Here is a 22,458-nt window from a genome sequence, read left to right as displayed (position 1 = left end):
TCCCTCATTTCCCGTATGTGCTCTTGTGGTTGTACTCAAAAGAAATGGCGCCATAAAGGCACATAAACGTCCTCACCGTTAAGTGATAAGTTTCAATGAATTAAGATTAATTTAGAGTTTCTACTGTGCCAGCCGTACAAAGTCTACTCTTTCTTCAAAAACAAGCCTTGTACATTAAACGTTTCCCAGTAATGCTATGTATCCCTAATCTGAAGTTTAATCCTCTTGCTTTGCCATAAACTAAACTTCAACAATAGCTGACAGAAGAGCTTAGTGTTGATTGACCTGACAAACTCTCAAGAGCATAAATGAGCCTCTGCTTTTTCAGATGTAAACATTTCCTTTTCTTTCTGCATGTAATTATTATATGGTGTCACGTTAAATAGGTGTATTGTTCTCGAAAATAAGTGTTACAAAGGTGGTTTGGTTAACACTTATGCCCCATAAATACCACCAGCTACTTTTTCGCTGGATATCTCTAGTCTCTATACTGTGAATTTGCTAGTGTGCGTTCCTATTGCTTTAACGTTAATGGTGGACTGCACATCTGGCCATAGCTTTAGAAAATCTGATCGCAGATGTACTGTCAGGCAAACTAAGATTTCATTCTAATTTGACGAAACAATCCATCAGTTCATGAATTATATTGACTCTGCCATTGGTAGTTGATCCCAAATGTTGCTCGTCATTTGCATAAAATTTAACTTTTCTTAACTTTGGTGTACCTTGCCATGCCCACATCTTGTCGCTAATGGTCTCTGTCGCTCATGTCGCCAGGAGTCGCTGCGCTCTCATTGAAAATTAATGAGATAAACTTGCTTTGTCGCTGTGTTTCGCTGGTATGTGAACAGGGCTTTAAACCACACTTGTAAAGGTTATTAGACAAAACAATATCAATACATCTCAAACAAAAGATGCTTGACCTTTTCTCAGAACTAACAGGAATGTGTCACAATGTTTGTCGTTCCTAAATCTGACTCACCTGAGAATATGGAACAGCCAATTCATTCATCTCAAATGGGACAAATGACATATATGTAGACATTTTATGGTGGTTAGATTGAAAGGTATGTTTGTAGATAGGTGATTGGGATAAATTCCTGACTAAAATGGCTTCACTCAAGATTATCTTAACATTATATTTACAATTTCTGGGACAGGCAGAAAGGTGATGCATTTCTGTTGGAATGTAGAATGTGTGGCGGAATGGTCCGCCCCTCCGGCTCGTCACTGTCACCCCACCTCTTAGGGTCGCCCTTCAGCCATCTTCATTGAGATTTGAAGCCTGCTCCCCGAGAAGAGGTGTGCTCTGCATTTTAAAGACAGCGGTGATGAAGCTTTACTCACGTCAGGTGCGTTAATTATGCATGTCTTCTCGCTCTCTTGCCCTACTCCCATCGTAAGCCTAAGAGGCGGGGCGACGATGACGAGCCAGAAGAGCAGATCATTCTGCCACAAATGCTACGAGTTTGGATTATAAAGCCAATGACTGAAAGCTGTTGATATTCATTTACACTCATACACCCAAAAGCCCTGTGGGAATTTTGACATACAGTTCTCTGCCTGTAAGTTAACTCAGTCCTATAGTGGCCCCTCTAATTAAAGACTTAACTATAACAAGCTTTACTGTGCTGTTATCACAGTCTATTGGAAGAAGACAAACATATTGTACTCATCATACGCTCTCTAATTATTTCCTTTTTAAATTTATTTTGCAGCATGTTTGTTCCGGTACAACTGCCTATCCTTCGTCTACCTCATCTACCTCTTACTCATCCCACTCTTTGCCGAGCCGACAAAGACAACAATGCAAGGTGAGTCTGATGCTCCCATGTTCAGCCTTTTAAAGTGTGATTATAGTGTGTTACAGGGTTTTACTGTGGTCTAAATTCCACCTAGACTTTAATATTACCCATGTGATGACTTGAATTGCACTTATCATGAGCTCCAAATGGAACTGCACAAATAATAGTTGTTTCCTAAAAATGTCCTAAATATTCCCTATCTGACATTATTCAGACAAACAGTACAGATAGTACCTAAAGTCATGGCACTGATTGAGACAGAAGTTGACATGTCGGACCACTCAACAAACAGCAATGTTTTGAAAGTGCCACAGAGGCACAGTGTTTACACAAGTCTATGGGAAGTCAGTACAATCTACAAATGGTTGTCTCTGGGTTATACTCAGTAAATGGTGCCATTTATGTTAATGCTATGCAACACATTTTTAGTTTCTATTTATTTGTTTTTTTATCCTTAAGTATGGTACTGCTGCACTAACTAACTAACTAACTAACCAATATATATATAGATAGATATAGTTACTGCTGAACTAACTAACTAACTTATATATATATATATATATATATATATATATATATATATATATATATATATATATATATATATATATATATTAGTTAGTTTACTGCTGAACTAACTAACTAACAAACTAGATAGATAGATAGATAGATAGATAGATAGATAGATAGATAGATAGATAGATAGATAGATAGATAGATTGATAGAGAGAAAGATAGATAGATAGATAGATAGATAGATAGATAGATAGATAGATAGATAGATAGATAGATAGATAGATAGATAGATAGATAGATAGATAGATAGATAGATAGATAGATAGATAGATAGATAGATAGATAGATAGATGTTAGTTAGTTAGTTAGTTAGTTAGTTAGTTTAGCAGTAACTATATCTATCTATCTATATATTGGTTAGTTAGTTAGTTAGTTAGTTAGTTAGTTAGTTAGTTAGTTAGTTCAGCAGTAACTATATCTATCTATATATATATTAGTTAGTTAGTTAATTCAGCAGTAACTATATCTATCTATCTATCTATATATATTAGTTAGTTAGTTAGTTCAGCAGTAACTATATCTATCTATCTATCTATCTATCTATCTATATATATTAGTTAGTTAGTTCAGCAGTAACTATATCTATCTATATATATATTAGTTAGTTAGTTAGTTCAGCAGTAACTATATCTATCTATATATATATTAGTTAGTTAGTTAGTTCAGCAGTAACTATATCTATATATATATATATATTAGTTAGTTAGTTAGTTAGTTAGTTAGTTAGTTAGTTCAGAAGTAACTATATCTATCTATATATATATTAGTTAGTTAGTTAGTTAGTTCAGCAGTAACTATATCTATCTATATATATATTAGTTAGTTAGTTAGTTAGTTAGTTAGTTAGTTAGTTAGTTAGTTCAGCAGTAACTATATCTATCTAGCTATATATATTAGTTAGTTAGTTAGTTAGTTCAGCAGTAACTATATCTATCTATATATATATTAGTTAGTTAGTTAGTTCAGCAGTAACTATATCTATCTATATATACATATTAGTTAGTTAGTTAGTTCAGCAGTAACTATATCTATCTATCTATATATATTAGTTAGTTAGTTCAGCAGTAACTATATCTATCTATATATATATTAGTTAGTTCAGCAGTAACTATATCTATCTATCTATCTATCATATACATATATATATATAATATATATATATATATATATATATATATATATATATATATATATATATATTAGTTAGTTGGTTAGTTCAGCAGTAACTATATCTATCACAAAGAGACTATGGAGTTACACAAGGGACAAAAGTGAAAACTAAGGAATGCAAAAGTGACAAAAATGGCAAATTAAAGGGCAACAGTGAAACAAGACAAGGTAAACATAACAGTTAGTTCAGCAGTAACTATATCTATCTATCTATATATATATATTAGTTAGTTCAGCAGTAACTATATCTATCTATATATATTAGTTAGTTAGTTCAGCAGTAACTATATCTATCTATATATATATTAGTTAGTTAGTTAGTTCAGCAGTAACTATATCTATCTATATATATATTAGTTAGTTAGTTAGTTAGTTCAGCAGTAACTATATCTATCTATCTATATATTAGTTAGTTAGTTAGTTAGTGAGTTAGTTAGTTCAGCAGTAACTATATCTATCTATCTATCTATATATTAGTTAGTTAGTTAGTTAGTTAGTTAGTGAGTTAGTTAGTTCAGCAGTAACTATATCTATCTATCTATCTATCTATCTATCTATCTATCTATCTATCTATCTATCTATCTATATATTAGTTAGTTAGTTAGTTCAGCAGTAACTATATCTATCTATCTATATATTAGTTAGTTAGTTAGTTAGTTAGTTAGTTAGTTAGTTAGTTAGTTAGTTAGTTAGTTAGTTAGTTAGTTAGAGTTAGTTAGTTCAGCAGTAACTATATCTATCTATCTATCTATATATTAGTTAGTTAGTTAGTTAGTGAGGTTAGTTAGTTCAGCAGTAACTATATCTATCTATCTATCTATCTATCTATCTATCTATCTATCTATCTATCTATCTATCTATCTATATATATATATATATATATATATTAGTTAGTTAGTTAGTTCAGCAGTAACTATATCTATCTATCTATATATATATTAGTTAGTTAGTTAGTTAGTTAGTTAGTTAGTTCAGCAGTAACTATATCTATCTATCTATATATATATATTAGTTAGTTAGTTAGTTAGTTAGTTAGTTAGTTAGTTAGTTAGTTAGTTAGTTAGTTAGTTAGTTAGTTAGTTAGTTAGTTCAGCAGTAACTATATCTATTTATCTATATAGTGGTGTGGTGGTGGAGTGGTCTAAGCACATAACTGGTAATCTGGTTATCAGAAGGATGTTGGTTTGAGCCCCACATCCACCACCATTGTGTCCTTGAGCAAGGCACTTAACCAGGGGGATTGTCCCTGTAATACGGGCTCCTCTGTAAGTCGCTTTGGATAAAAGCGTCTGCCAAATGCATAAATGTAAATGTATATATGTTAGTTAGTTAGTTCAGCAGTAACTATATCTATCTATATATTAGTTAGTTAGTTAGTTAGTTCAGCAGTAACTATATCTATCTATATATTAGTTAGTTAGTTAGTTAGTTCAGCAGTAACTGTATCTATCTATATATATATATATTAGTTAGTTAGTTAGTTAGTTCAGCAGTAACTGTATCTATCTATATATATATATTAGTTAGTTAGTTAGTTAGTTAGTTTAAAAAAACAAAAAAATAAACAGAAACTAAATATTTGTTGCATAGCATTAACATAAATGGCTATATATATATATAAAAATCTTTTTTTTTTTCTTTTTTTTTTTTTTCTAAACACAGGCCCAAATTGCCATATCCACCATAGCTATTAGGGCACACCATGGGGAATGTGTCTATAGAGTGTACTTTGTCAATAAAAGCAAAACAACAAATAAAAACAAAAATAAGGAAATTAATGAAATTACTTTTCTGTATTTACTGTATTTAAAATAAGCTAATATTTTTCTTTATTATACATTACTAAAATAAATATATAAATTAATATTTAGTCATATTTAAAAATATATTTATTTATTACAAAACATGAAAACTAATTATATTTGCATTTTATTTCATATATACTGTATATATATATATATATATATATATATATATATATATATATATATATATATATATATATATATATATATATATACACATACACACAAACCCATTATTATGTAATGTGATTAATGGGGACATGCAAATTGGCTTATATTCCAATGAAAAAAATTACGTTTAGTAATAACCTTAATATTTATTTTAAAAGTTATTTTAGATTCCACACTATAGAGGAAAAACATAATAAGTTCACTAATTACTAGTTAATTATATCAACAGAGAGTCATGGGGACAGTTGTCTTAGAATTACATCAAACGTAGATGGGAAAAAGATTTTAACATTGACAAAATATTTTAAAGTACTTGCCAAACTTTTGATTACGTGACTCCCAGTGATTATAATACACCTTCAAGGCTTAAGGCTGATTGTTTTCAGTAATATATGATGTGTTTCAAGGCAAGTGATTGTGCAGCACATGATCATGACATCTGTGTGTCATTCAGACCTGTGATTCTTCTAAAATTAGTCCTCCCATAACCAAAATAACCAGAATCTTCTTGTTCAACTCAATGTACTTGTCCTACATCAAGTCCAGTACATTGTGCATTTATAACAATGTACCATTACTAGGTTTCTAATAATATCAGCGGTGCAACGTTCAGTCTAAAAACAAGAAACTAGACAGTTAAAGAGTTTGTTTTTGTTCATGCAGAAACTTGGTGGAGTTTATCGGCTACTGGCAGTGTCAGCTTCACTGAGGGTCTGGATAGATTGGGATAAATCTCCTCTCTTTTCCCAGCATTCCTCAATGTGTCATCAGTTCACAAGTTCAGCTATTACCTCATCACATTCGCCGTATTAGCCTCTAGCTTGACAAGTAGGCTGTGAACTAGATTAACTGTGAGCAAAGCTCACATTTTACCACTTTTTTCTTCAAATTAGAAACATGACTCTCCTGTTGCACAAGTCAGCCCATTTGAAAGAGAAGCAAATGATCTAGACAGATCTAGACAGCAAATGGAGGGCAGTTCTCATGTTTCTGAAAGACCCCAGTAATCTGAAAATGTGTCTCTGAGTTTAAGAAATGATCTCAAAAATGTCACAAACTGTGCTCAGAATTGCATAAGCACCAAAGTTTCCTCTGAGCAATAAACATACACTAGGAAGAGTGTTTCACTGTTTGGTTAAAGAGTGTTGCTCAGTAAGCAAAACACTAAATCACTGGATCATTGTGCTCAAAATGTCTAATCCCAAGTATGAAAGCAAAAGTCAGGGGCTGTGATGTTGAAAGACACACAATCTTCACAATCAAAACATGTTAAATGTCAGAGCTTATGCTCATCTCAGTGACAGTCCTTGTAGTGCTTGTACATATAGTGGAAGGTGGAAGATTTGTTCCCACAAAGTCCTGCTTTTGGATAAATCATCTTGAGCATTCCTTCCGGGGTACTGCATCTACCTAAACCAGGGAACGAGATCATGTGTAAGTCTAGTCTGATCACCTTCATGAACAGCCAATGGCACAGACTGACTAATGGACAGGTGATAATGCTATGGAATTACAGTATCAATTTACAGATGTTCTTTTGTCAATCACATGCCTTAAAAAGGGATACTTTTGTGACAGGCCTTTAGAAAACTCATAAACATGATATATGATGTTTGTTTATACAGAGGCAGTGACTAAAACACCACCGGAGGTACTAGTGAATACACTGGGTGTTTCTACCGTAGTTTTTTGTCTTTGACACCCATTTTTAAGGCTTGCAGAAGCATGTAGCATGTGCTCGTCTGCTCTGTCTGAATGAGGAGATTCCAGCCTTAGGCGACGAGGTTTAACAGCTGTAAAAAAGCTAGAGTTGATTTGGGCTCTTCAGTTCAACTCTGAAACTGATGGCAAGCTGACTTGTGTGATTTTTTTAGACTACTTTGGGGTTTTTTATTAGTTATGCTTGCTAAGGAAAGCATCAGTATCACTATTACTTGTGTGTTTTATTCTTCTGCACCAAAATAAAATTCTGTGGAGTGATACCTCAAATACCTCAAACTCTGTACGGATTCAACACACTGAAATAAAAACAAATTCAAATTTGTTTGGTTTACGCAAAAATGAAAATTATCATGCCATTCCAGATGTTTATGACTTTCTTCTGCTGAACACAAATGAAATTGTTAGAAGAATATTCCAGCTCTGTAGGTCCATACAATGTAAGTGAATGGTGACCAGAACTTTGAATCAATACAACTTCGGTGATTAAATTCATGTCTTCAGAAGTGATATGATAGGTGTGGGTGAGAAACAGATCAATATTTAAGTCTTTATTTTTTTTATTTACCAGAAATCTCCACTTTCACTTCCACATTTTTCTTCTTTTGCTTTTTGGCAATTCGCATTCTTCATGCATATCGCCACTTACAGGTCGAGGCTGGTCAAAAGTGGTGATTTATAGTAAAAAACAGAGCCGCTGCTGGCAAAAATGATGCCCTACTAAGAGTTTAGCAATAATCTTACATGGTGCATGCTGCGAGGCAATTTTCTGTGCTATCAGATCCTTGAATAACGTTTAACGTGCGAGGAAGGGCAGCCAGTGGAGTTTCTGGTGCCTCCCTGGGGTAAGATGGTGGCCCTCCAGGGAGTTAGTGTTATACGCAGACTGCATAATATACCTATAGAGGCCAGCGATACTGGTAAAAAAGAATTTATATTTATATTAATATTGATGTGTTCTCACCCACACTCATCATATTGCTTTAGAAGACAAGAATTAAACCACTGGATTATGGATTACTTTTGTTTGCTTTATGTGATTTTTGGAGTTTAAAAGTTCTGACCACCATTCACTTGCATTGTATGCACCTACAGAGCTGAGATATTTTGGGTGAACTATCTCTTTGATATATTCTCTGAAAAAAAAAGTCTTAATATCGAATACAATTTTTCTTTGCAAAAACGTATCTTGTTTTAAAGGTGTTTAGAAATTTTTAATGATAAACAGACATACATACTTATTAGGAATAGTATTATTTACAGAACATCATATATTCTAAAAATAGATAATGAGAGAGAATTCATTATTTAATGAGAAAGCAGCAGTGTTAAGGAAAACCTTTTCAGAAAACTTAAAATGTTACAGTTCCCTCTAAATTGAAATGGGATCTGTGGCTATCACATGACATTAAAAGTTTCACAGAATTACAAGTTTGCCGTTTTACTTATTTTCTGCTTAAAGTCTCACAAAAAAGTATGTAGGTGGAGCATTTGAGCCATCACCTTGTCACACATGGTTCTCATTCAAAGACAGCTGTTTACTGGGAATAGCAGTGATCTTTTACACAAGGTGCTCAGCGGCTGCAGAATCAGCCTACACTGAGAGAGGCCAGTGACTGAAGGTCAAGAGTTCACCCTGTAAACTGACTGCCCCGCCGCTGCACAGATTAAGACATTTCCATCTCAGCAGCTGCTTTCCTGTCACTAACCCTCTTTACTTCTCGGCACATCTCCAGCATAGGACGTCATAGTGATTCTTTTAAAATTATTCAAAATATAGGGTTAGATTAAGCCTAGGCGTTATGATTGTATATCCTCAATGTCTGATGAAAGGAAGTTTTCAAAAATGTTTTCAAGAGCATGGAAAAACTCTTTTTCTCATAAACAATCTTACAAAGTGAATTGAAAATAACATAATTTGTCACCTTTAGCACCATGAATAGAATTCTATAATTACACATCTGTTAGTGAACTGTTCGATATTTTCATTGGACTTACATGGATTTTGTTAGCGAATGTGGGCATACGTGGTTTTCTTATCATGGGTTCCAATGGCACTTGTGCAGTTATTGACTTGAGTCTAACTGTTCATGTTCCCAGAACTCAGTTTGTAGAATATCGATTGCTTTCATTTTTGAATATAATCTGAGCTTTCGCTTACTATTTTAGATCAAAATCAGTTTCATGACTAGGGTTTCTAGTCTGGTTGTTGAGTGGACAGTTTTGTTTCGAGACACGTTTTCCAGGTCCAATACATAGCGAAGATGGTAATCTGGCAACCATATATGGCTGGTATAGTCTACTTATTAAAGCCACCTGACATTGTGCATGCATGAACGGCTTTGGTTGTCAGGGAAACCACAGAGTCAGTGCAATGTAGGCAATCTCTTCACTACACTTCATCCGGACAGCTGAGGTAAATTATTTGACACTCTTCAAAACATAAGGGTGGGACATAGACGGTTTTGATGGACACTTCTCAAGGCCAGTGGAGATAGTTGTTAAACAGATTTAACATCTTTTCATTGGTCATTTCAATGCACAAGTCAAGCAGTAGGAAGAGGTCATTCCATGCATTCCATCTATGGTAAAAAGTCAAAATTGCCAAAAGTGGAGATACGTGTTTTTTCATCGGACAGCGACGATATAAAGATTGTGTGACAGTAGAAATGTGTCAACTGTTTGAGATTTTGTTATACCATTATAATACATATATTACATATATTAATATAGTATATATAGTGGACTCTTGACATCAGAGACTACATTGAAAAAATTATGATTCAAAATCAAATTTAAACCTGGAATTTAACAGAAAGTTTGAGGATTTGGAAAAAAAGTGAATCAAAGAACCAAATGGGAAATATTAAAAATGTGCAATAATTTTAGGTCACTAATGAAATGACATTGACCATGTTTAAAGGGATAGTTCACCCAAAAAGGAAGGTTCTGTCATCGTTTACTCAATTGAAAGCTTGAAAGTGAAAAAAAGGACCGGGACTGGGAAATAACCATATGGTTATTTAATATGCAATAATTGTTTCACAATGTATATTTTTGTCTAATTCGCAGCCAAAATAACTATATAGTGATATAATATGACAAATGCAAACATTTCATGCTTTTACAAACTATGACATTCAGACTTTCATGACACCAAAGTGTACTTCTGTGTGAAGTTAAGTAGATAACATTTCAGAGCTGATGATCCTATATTTATCCACTGATGATCCACTAAGATCCCTCCAACCTGAATGGTGTGGAGCTTTGCGGGACTGTAGAACGAAAGAGTCCTTGTCTTTGTTCAGTTCATAGTCTTGCAGTGAGCATGCTTGTTTTGTTTAGGCCGTCCACATAAGGGGTGAGTCAGACCCTGCTAGAGTACCTCAGTTGGCCTTTGCGTCATCACAACCAGATGTGGCCTATTAATTACAGCGCCTTTACCTCTCCTTAGCCAGGATTGTTCTAAGGTGTTGATATGCAATTGGGTTGATCTCAGCTGAGCATTATCAAGGGAGATATGATGCTGAAGTTGGATTTTGTAATATCTGACAGCTTTTTTTAGCACATCAGGTGTTTTATTACAGCTCATATATTGTCTATGGTTCTTGATTTAGGCTACACATTTTAATCAGGCCATGCTGGGATCTTAATATATTGAGTTACAAAGCAAATAGAGTCTTAAAATAAAAAAAATTTTATTCTGAAAGCTCTGAGTTATCAGAGTTCATCCAAAAATTATGTCATAATATAGTCAGCCTTATCTTTTTCCAAACCTGTATGACCTTCTTTGTTCTGGGAGTGGCGACTGAGTCTGTTATTCTGCTTAACAATTCCTTATCTTCCATAAGGGGGGTGGTCATACATGTATTATAACATCGAAAAAATGACATCTCGGCTTTAAGTTCTGATTATGAGTCAAATATGGATAAGAATTGAGAATATAGCAACCTGATTTATCCCAAGAGAAAGAGAAGTATAAGTTCAGTCCCACAGGACAAAGTACAAATGGACAATTTGTCCTCTTGAGGGGACGCAGGGGGCGAGATGGTTTCCTGAGGAAACAGAGCTGAATGGAGAGGTCTTCAGAGAGGCACCCCGACCCACATGGCCCTCCAAAGCCCAGCCTCACCTCGCTTCCTCAGGAAGTTTGGTGGTCAGTGATTCACAGTTTCTTACATTGGGCAGTTACAGTAAATACCAATCAAATTTTGATATTGGAACTAGTTGAATTTTTGCATCAGTGTCGATGATCTACTAGGCGTTTTTATATGGGATAGTTCCGATTTGAAAAAGTCATGTTTGAAGCGTTTGTAAAATAGTTGATTTAAGCATGTGACCACACATCAATTCTATATTATTGCACAAAGCTGCAACATTTCAGACTGATCATACTGTGATTTCGGCAACAGTAGGTTGAAAGTTCTGATGCTGAAGTCGTTTTGTGCTTGCCGAAATTCTAAACACTTCCACCAGTGGCCGAAGCTGGAACTGTTGTTAAGGTGAAATGACTAGCTGTAAATGATGAAATGCAGTCAACAGGAACTTACATTTTATTAACTCTACTCCTTAACTTAAACCCCAACCCTAAAACTAACCATCATTGTAGTAAAAATGTCATTTTAAAGTGAAAATGCAACCTCTGAATCACGCTCACTGTTGTTTATGTACAGTAAACCTAGTTTTAATGGGACCAAACCTGTGACTTGGAGATTTGAAGCGCCACAGGTAAATGTTAGCATGTTTGAACTGATGCTGAAATGTCTGTTGGGGTATGACGCTTGTCAGTAATTTGGCAGAATGGGGTTGATTTCAGGGTACATGAACAATCAGAAGCAACGTGTTGATTTCCTGAGTGATCATGATCATCAGCCAAATACTACTCACTTAATCTCAGTAACCGTCCTGTTATGTGACACATTCACTCGTTGATTAAAGTCATCATGTCTGATTGTGAATACTACATTTCTACAATGGCATCTGAAACCGAAAACTATTGATTTAAAATGATGCATCATCCAAGCCTCTAGGTGTCAGTGCAAGTCCAAGATGACACAAAGACAAAAGTTCCTGAGTGAACTTTCAATGATTTAATAAAGTGGCAACAATAATATAATAAAAAACACTAAATATGTCTATTTAATTTTTGTATTTTTTTTACACATTATATAAAACTCAAATCAGGTTTAAGCACCGCAATAAGAAATTTCTTTAGGGAAATGTAAATAAAATGTAGAAAATGTTTGGAATGTTTAGCATCCATCATATCTGTAATACTTTCAAGTGTCCCCCAGGCAACAGTCCCGCTAGTTCTAGCACTGTGAACACCTTTGTTCATTGATGACCAAGTGAGTTTAAGACCCGTTCTATCTCACAAACTCACTCTCTGACTGAACAAACTTTCTCTGTTGGGAGTCTTTCAATCCCACTCATAAACACAGCTGTACTGCAACACATATCTCAGTTGTGACAAGATTCTAAATTGTTAATGACAAGCTGTTTTCTCTCTCTCTCTCTCTCTCTCTCTCTCTCTCTCTCTCTCTCTCTCTCTCTCTCTCTCTCTCTCTCTCTCTCTCACTCTTTTGCTGGCTAAAGCTTCTGTATACAAATCACCTTAAAATGACATCATAAATGAGTGATTGGAATCCTAGGGCAAGAGGAAGAACAGCTGTTTTTGATGTAGAATTGATGTACTATAAGATTACCTGCTGTCCATTTCATTTCGACTGTGCTAGTTCCACATTTTTGCAATCTTTACACCTGCGGCCAAAAAGTGAGCTGTAGTACACTGTTGTAAAATAGAGCTGGATAAGTTCATGGCACCAAACCAGAGTATATGTAACCTTGATGAACTGACAGTGTAATATATCTAGCATGTTTTAAGTAGGAAATGTTCATGCATTGGACATGTAGTCCAATTAATGACTCTTACATTACCAAGGGAAATTGAGTCTATACAGAGTGGATTCGTTTTTAATTCATTTTACATTGTTTAATGTTTTCTTACATTTCTTAAATAAATGGCAGCCATTTGTATTCAGCATTCATAATGACTCCCAACAAAAATGTGTTGGGTCCTGATTGTTTATGCCAGTAAAAGGTCAGATAATATTTTTCCCAATATGACTCCAGTCTCTCGATATGTAAACTTGGATACCAAATGCTGAACTAAACAGTAACTGATACATCTGGGAAAAATAAACATCTTTATAAACATTTTTGTTTTAAATTGCTCTAAGTGTGGAATACATCTCTCAGAATTGTTTTGTCTAACTGTAGACTTTTGTAAGAGCATTGTTGTCTTTGCCTTCGGTCTTAAAATAGTTCTGAAATGCCAGTTTTGGTTGGTGAAATTAAAGATCTCGCACACAAATGACACTAAGCACACATTAAACACATATTTAGTGGTGTTTGTTTAGTCAAGTGTCATTGTTACTATTCCTTACACATATGGTTAGGGATTTGATCAAACCCATGTGCTGTAAACCCTTATGCTGTCATTACTGGAAAAATCAAGTTCTCACATCTTTGAACTTAGTTTTCTTAAAAATGTATAGATTTTAAAAGTGTTTATTACTCAAACTGTTGGGTTCAAAATTGAGGCTATGGGGAATACCCACAATGCCTTGGGCTTGAATTATTTAATTATTTTCTTGGTCAAAGGGGACATATGGGGGCATTTAAATAGTTGTTATTAAGCATTCATAGTGGTTGTAGCTTTTTTGTTGTATTATTTATGTTGCTTTGTTGCAAATAGTTGTTTCGTGTGATGTCCCCATTAGGTTGAGCTGTGTCTATTTTGGTCAAGTTGGACACCGGTTTACTACATTTTAGTTCTCCTTATGCATGTACATGTATGTATGCATTTCTGTTGAGAAATACGTTTGTCTGGTGATAGACCTATTTAAGCTGTTATTGTATAACCTAAACTTGAGTCCATTCAATTAAGATGATTAAGTTGAAATTACATATAAATATCAAAACTGAGCTAAGTCCACTTGCATCTAGTTACGTTAACTTGAAAAGTTAAGTTCATCCAATGTGAACCTCAAGCTAAGTGAACTTAATTACACAAGTCTTGTAGATGCCATTACTCATTTTAATTGGTAGATTGAGTCTACTCAATCAATTGAGTAGAGTCAACTTATTAGGGATTTCAGGTTAACGCTAAGTATTAAACTATGGCGTGCAACTCGTCCCTCACTGTTTGTGCTACGGACTAGAATGATATCTCAAATCAGTCTTATCGAGGAGAGATGTGCTGTTACTTTTCTTCTTATTACTTAAGGTTTTCTAACATGTGATTTTCGTGATGGACTATAAAAAGAGCTCTAGTGCTTAGAACCTTGAATCCCATACACTGATTTGATGAACCTCTAATGTAACATGAAGAGCTTCTTTATCCTCCAAAGGACCAACTCAAAAGCCATCAAATGATTCTTGATAAGAAGAAAGTTATTTGCTGTACCAAAAACCAATGAAGAACCTTACTTTTTAAGAGAACTGAACAAATATTAGACATTAAATTATACCTTTAGGATCTAGACTGGTTTAGTTGCTTCCTGACTTAAAGTAATTGCAGTCTAGGAATGAATCGATTCAAATCAATTATGTCAATTACAACAGGAGATGAACTCCCATAGGAGTAACGTTTTATATCTCATCTGATTGAGGATCTGTCCTGCTCAGTGTTCTCTGGCCTGAATATCAGATATATGTTTTTCTATCTGTCTTAGTCTCTAAAAGCTTTTTGGGGATATGATAGGATTACTAGGCAACTGACTGAGGTTCCATTGTCGTCATTGCTGATGCATTGTCTGTAAGCTGTGGTTAAAAGATCAATGACCATATCGATGGATAGTTCCTTTGTAAATGCTTTTAAAACCTTCCTAACTTATGTTCACAAAAAGGAGCCAACTTGTCAATTCTAATATCTCTCGTCCAATGGAGCCAAGGGGCTTTTTGAACGAGCAAACCAGCTCAACCTTTCAATTTGGCAGACAATACTGCCTTCAAATACGATTAAGATGATGAAATGTAAGAATTCAGGACAACAGCGAGCATTTGGGATTTGGCTCGAGCAATGGTCTGAGTTGGATATGGATTCTCTTTTGTCGGACCTTTCAAATAATAAAGATCCGCCCAATGTTTTTGCTATTAAATACCGCATACAAACTCTAAAACCCATTCAGTCTGTCTGAAATGGATGAAGTGGCGCAGAAAAGAAAATAAAATAATAAGAAACTGTTTCCCAAACGGCTTGCTGACGCGATCATGCCAATAGAACAGACTTTCGCCTCCACCACTAAATAACAAACACATCTGGTCCATATTTGTATCAGGGTTTTGAAGGGAAGAGGCGAGAGTATGAGGATCCAAATGCAGAACTTTAATTATAAACAAAATTAAGGGATACAATGATGAAGGAATCATATGAAGGAGAAGGTAACACAAACACAACAGCATTTGCTGGCTACTAAGGCACTACATACTAACAAGAACCGACCAATGTACAAAGAACATGAGGGTTCATATATACACAGACTAACAAGGTAAATGAGACACACCTGGGAACACAGATCTTCAAAATAAGAGTCCATGGGGGGAAAACACAAAAATAACGTGACAATTTGCCCTTCCTGTGCCAGTATTGCCTTACTGCAGCAGAGCTTATATTCAGTCCTGCTTTAAAAGATTCCTGGTACACGTCACAATAGTTTCAATGCATGGATGTTTCTTTAATTATGGGCACTGTTGGTCATGTGTAGAAATTAAACTCCCTTAAATCGCACTTTACAAACTTACAAATTGTCATAAATAATTGTCATTTCCGCCACATCTCAAATCACCTTTCATTCTGTGGTGGAAATTACATTTTTTAATTTTTTAATTAAAATGCTGGCTCCTTTGTCTTGCTAAGGCTAGTTTCATTGCAAGAATTTTTGCATAATTTTGCTGCCTTCATGTGCTATCGGAAATATCCTACTTCCCAAATCTGAAGTGGTAATTATGAGTATGTCGTGTTCAAGTCCTTTGTTGTCGGAAAGAACAGGAAACATTGACGACGCCAGGAACTTTTATTTTGACACCATAATACATATTACTCAGATAATGGAATTGTGGTCAAATACAAGCTATTTTCATGGTGTAAAATGTACAACATGCATAGAATAGTTGCTGAAATACATAAATGAATATGACCAAAATGGTAAGCGTTAACAATTAGCTGTATTTAGGAAAATTAACGAATTTAGAAAAATTGACAAGACCTGTCATGCAAAACAGAATCTGTACTCTCCTCCACCATGTTGAAAGTTTAGAACTCCTCCCATCTCGGAGTTTCCCAGTCGTAATGACGACTTGAGGGGTCATTCGAATGCAACTTCCGAGTGGGAAACTCATATTTACGATAATTCCAATAGCACATGAAGGCAGCATTAATACACACAATTGCAGCTTGATAAATAATTACAGAAATTAAAAGTATTCTATTAACAAGTGATATTTACCTTGACTTTTCCTTGTTTACTTTACGTATTACACATCTGGTATTTCAAGTATGCTCTGCTTTGTAAACAATTACACAACATTTAAAAAAAATGGTTAGGGGCAAAATGATCATGGTGGAAATTATGGAAAATGCTGAGGGAAATTTCTGACAAAATTGCATTGAAATTAAATATGATGTGAATAAATTTTTAAATAAAAATGTGAGAGCAAAAAGTGTCCTTCTTTTCTCTTTATAACGTTTGATATATAGTTCTTAATATTCTATTCTAACCTAGGTTACATATTATCACATAAAATATGATTTGATGTTGATTTAATTTTATGGGCAGGAGGTAATATTGAGCATAATTGGTGTAAGAATATGCATGTAAATGCATTTAATGCTAAACCAATAAAAATATATTCATAAAAGGTATTGGAAAAGCAGCAAAAAAACTAGAAAAAGATTTCAAGATTTTCGAGTTTTCATGTGACAAATAACAAAAAGAAAATGTTAAAATCTATTAATTTGAATGAAAATTACTTAAAACTCCTGGGATATTAAAGTTCCCATTGTTGAAAAAATTAAATGATCCCAGGCCTCCATTTGCTTAAACTCACCAAATTATTAAGCAATGTGATTTTTCTTCACTCTACTCTAATATGGGAATAGATATCTTAAATTATTAATAAATAAACAAATAAATTATTGCCAAGCATTTTGTTGAAGATTTGGAACCAAACGTCATTTGATTTGCCCTTTTGGGTGCTACTAGAACGTCCTCTAAATAGGCTAACTGCCTGAAAATAGTGTGGCATGAGCAGACCTGTAAAACATTTTCATAACAGTAAACCATTGTAATGATCATAAAACCTTGGCAGACTTTGCTTGGCAGCAACAGCTGTTAAGCGTTTAGATTTCTCAGGTGATTTGGATATGATTATCAGTAGGTGTTAATGCATTAATGGAGGCAAGCGATCCAATGGTGTGAAATTAAGGTTCAGTCTTCAACATATATCTGTCTTCACAACATTTTATATGGGTGATTATGACTGATCTCTTTCTTACATTTAAAAACACAATGAAAGGGTTTTGATTAATGCACCCCCATTGACATATTTTTTAGAAACAGGAAGTTGGGGTGGGGCATTACCAAAGCTTGTCCGTATGATTTGTTAAATGCTATTGCTTGTTGAAGGCAGGTTTTTGGACAGGTAATTGGAGATTTTATACACCCATATGATCAATATTTTGTGTAATTTTTTTGCCAGGAAGAGAAAGATTAAATTTAAAGGACGGGATCATGTACAGTCAGTCAGATGTTATCGCATGCAATAAACCCTGACAGAGTGATCAGGACCATGACTCGTAGCGGAAAGGCACTTATATCAGCCTGAAGGGGTTTATTTTGCGACAACAACTGGCTGACTGTACATTATCCCACTTATTACACAGCTACTAACCAAATAAAAAATAAATGGACATAAAATATTGATTTGCATTAAAATTATGTAATAATGTGACAAGAAATCACCGAACAGCTTACATCTTTGTGTTTATTTTGTAGTTAATAAACGTTGCTAATAAACGACTCTTCATTATTATACAAACAAATAAATACACATGAAACATTGATTTGCATTGAAATACTTTTATAAGCTGATATGTAGAGATTGCACAGTGATCCAAGAAGGAGAAGAGATGGCTCGCAGAACCCAGATGTGCGGTTGCTACTGAGCAATATCAGACCACTAGATGGCGCCATTAACCAATTATAATGGAGTATTCCAGAGAGCCGTGTAATAAATGTGTCTAACTGCTAAATGTATTCATATATCATCCATTTTTCATAATAACAATTGTTTAAAAAGGGGTATTGTAACTAACCATACTTTACATTCTCACAAAAACAATAATGTAGATTTAACACAACATTTAATGTTCTGTTTGAACACATGCTCAGTAATCTCCTTACCACTTTAGCTTGTTTGGGACACATCAAGGGTCTCCTTGAATTGCAGTGCTTGACTTATGAGTCACGGTACTATTATTTATAAGCCTGTGGTCTTCATAGTCATGGTGAAAGTGTTTTGTATGACAGCATGTTAACCTTAAGAACATAAGAGTTGCAGATAAATGAACATGTTCGCTTGAGTGTTTAGAGGCCTGTTAGCCTGTGCTGTGTCTGTGGTGGTCTGACATCTCATTTCACCGCGTTCTACTTAAACCTTTGCGCTTGTACAACGTTCACCCTTCTGAAAAAAACTTATTTTCATTTATTTTTGTTCATTTATTAATTTACAGCAACTACGACTAACTATGTTAGTTGTGACATGTTTTTCTCCATTGACAATGGAGGGTCGTGCAGTCATTGCTCACCTTGCTTACAACATACAGTATTAGGGTTAAGTGTCATTTAGAATTAAATTGAGAATGCTTTTTAAATTCCAATTCAATTCATACATTTGAATTATAAGCTTCACATCTCTGCCTTTAAACTCTCTGAAGAAAATGGGTCCATAAGTGACTCACTGTAACCCAGATTTGTGCATTTTTTAAAGAAAAAGAGGGACTGTTTTTCTTGTCGACTCAAAATGGTTTGCTCTGTGATGAGGAAGCTTTTAGACTTGATTCTGTTCCCTAACATTTAAAAAAATGGAGTTATAGTGTGCTACGGAAACAGCCTGTGTGCGAGGTCTGATACATAATATTTCATTGAAATCCAGCGGGAGCTGAAATGATCCACTCTCATTACCTCTGATATTTTGAATATGACTTTAGATCTGCTCTTTTGAATTAATGAAGTCTGCGTTTAATCAAAATGAGACATGTGACTCATTTGACTGTGATTTTAGACTTGCTCATGTTACGGACGCTATATTCTGTGTTGTTTTAGACCTCATTTTCTACCTCAGTCATTTCCACAGTCACTTTAAACAGGGGGAATTTGTTCCAAAGTTAGCAAAAGTGAACTTCTAACAAATTAATTTTAATTTGAATGAATTCTTTTAATTAATTCTTGTCATTTTTGTCATGTTAATATCTGTTGTAATATCCCAGTTTAATATGCAGTGATAGCATAACTAAGCCTAACCGATCTTAGACTCTTCTCACTTTCCTACTGTACCGTAATGCCATTGTGTTTTGATAGAGAACCAACATCCTTCATCCTCAATCCTTCCTCTTTAAAAAAAAAATATATGTTTATGCAGCATTATAAATAAATCAAAAACCTTCTCAACCCCTTTATTGGCCTATAACTTGCATTACTAACAGAGCTGTTTCATTTGGAGTTTTCTGAAAATGGCCATGCTTCTGAACTCACACTGAGCCCAGTGATCCTAAATGATGAAGGGCCCATACACTGCCAAAAATATCAATGGTAAATGACTGCAGAGAGAGAGAGAGAGAGAGAGAGAGAGAGAGCGAGAGAGAGAGAGAGAGAGAGATCACAGACACACAGGTTCAACTCAATAAACTTTCACCCTGAGACGAGGAGTGCTTGAATTCTCCATGGTCACTGCTGGACTCAGCTGTAAAAATCTGGAGTTACTAATGTCTTATTGCTCCATAACACCTTTATTGACTCAACGGATTAAAAGCGGTTCAAGGAATCAATGTTTTTTTTTTTTATGCTGAACAGAAAAAACGAAAACTTGAACAAATTGATCGTTTCGGAGTGACATTTTTTTTAAATGCTGGTACCGTGGTTAATTTTTGCGGATGTTGCATTCTGTGAATGAAGAATTTTTTACAACTATGTATATTTATTAAATATAAATGCACATCTAATATAGATACAAGGAAAACATTATTATTATTCTCAATAGTTTCCAAGTCTTCACTGAATTATTGTTAGGTATGATGCATTAATACTTTTTTAACTCAGAAGCAAATCTGTACTTGAAATTATGCTTAACTGTTAATTAACTACTTGTTATGATTTCTATGCTGATAAGTCCACCACACAGAAAAAAAGATTGCTTATTTTCGCTGTTTTTTTCAAACTAGGTTGCTTGTTTCTCTTGTGAGATCTTGCAACACTGCAATTGGTATTTCACCCACCCTTTAGTGCGGAGTACTGTCATTTTAAAAATAAAGTTATTAACCGTTCTTTTATTTTGTAGGGTTAGGGCTAGGGTTTATTTAGTTCTAACCGGTTACCATTTGGGAAGGAGGCTGCAGAACTTATACAGAAAATACAGTTTTTGCTCAGAATGAACTGAAATGAAAAAATTAAGTTTTTAGTCCCTGACTGACACAATATTTGTTATGACCAGACCTGAACCGAATCTGCGCCAAAATTATTCAAAAAGCTCCATAGATTTACTTAGAATTTGAATTTTTGTCTTATTGCAGACACTTGCCTGTTTTACTCATTTTTACAGAGCTTACAAGGCAGCATTTGTTTACCTAACCCTAAGTATTACATTTCTGCAATTCATTTAGTCTGATCCATTTAACAAACAGCAACTTTATACAACTTCACACACACACACACAAATAAAATATTTTTCATCTAAATTTTGACAGTGATCTTGTAACTGTGATATTCGCATACTGGATTTTTATTGGTTTTCTTTCTCACATTTATTTTCATACTGAATTTTGATTGTATTTTTTTCATTCTTGCATCTATTTAAAATGTTGCCTTGACACTGCAGTGTCGCCAATGAAAATCAAAGTTGACAATTCTGTCATCATTTACTCACCTTCAAATTATTTTAAACCCATATGACTTTCTTACTTCTGTGGAACACAAAAAGAAACATTAGGCAATATACAGTCTCTTGTCACTCTTCTCTTTCATTGCATGTATTTTCCATATGGTGAAAGTGAATGGTGATCTTCTTTTGGGTTCGGCTATGGCTCAGGTGGTAGAGTGGGTTGACCACTAATCGCAGGGTTGGCGGTTAGATTCCTGGCCCACATGACTCCACATGCCGAAGTGTCCTTGGGCAAGACACTGAACCCCAAGTTGCTCCCAATGGCAGGCTAGCACCTTGCATGGCAGCTCTACTGTTATTGGTGTGTGAATGTGTGTGTGAATGGGTGAATGAGATGCAGTGTAAAGCGCTTTGAATACCGCTAAGTTTAAAAGGGCGCTATATAAGTGCAGACCATTTACCATTCCATGCAGTAAAAAAAAGTCTAATTGTGAGTAAATGAAGAAAGAATTTTCATTTTTAGGATGAATTGTCCCTTTAAGTCTTCATTTGGTAATTCTAAAAACACTTCTGTTTCTACAGGCCACACAGGGCGCTTGCTGAAATCCCTCTGTTTCACCAGTATGACCTTCCTATTGCTGCATATCATCTACCAAATCACAATCAACAGTCTATTAGAAGGAGACAACAATTTGTCCAACTTTACCTGTGAGTATCAACGTGATCAAACTTTGAATTATACTTCTGTAAAACCAGACCATTACATTGCTGTCATACAAATAAAAGAAAACCTATATAAATGTTTTAAAACATACATCATGTGCAACATTTAAGGGTTGATTTCGATCCTGGGCTTTACTCATTTGGTGTGTGTGCCAAGCAAAGGGAAAAAAAGAACTCTGTGTCATCAAATAATTGTCTAAGAAACGCAGAATCCACCGTATTTATGAAGCAGTTAGCGAGTAATGACCTACTATATCTGGCAAGATTCTGAAGTGTGGAATGACTGGACTATTAACAATCCCATAATCTCTCGGGAGCTGTGGCAACATCAT

At 34.6% G+C, this 22,458-nt stretch overlaps 1 pseudogene; it reads left to right on the top strand.

Annotated features, from left to right (window-relative positions):
• LOC127635137 (piezo-type mechanosensitive ion channel component 2-like) overlaps positions 1 to 22,458 on the top strand; it is a 164,722-nt pseudogene that overhangs the window by 33,354 nt on the left and 108,910 nt on the right.

Source organism: Xyrauchen texanus, chromosome 42 (assembly GCF_025860055.1).
Source record: "Xyrauchen texanus isolate HMW12.3.18 chromosome 42, RBS_HiC_50CHRs, whole genome shotgun sequence".
Taxonomy (NCBI): domain Eukaryota; kingdom Metazoa; phylum Chordata; class Actinopteri; order Cypriniformes; family Catostomidae; genus Xyrauchen; species Xyrauchen texanus.
Note: the sequence above shows the minus strand (reverse complement) of the source record. Positions and strands in the feature narration are given on the sequence as shown.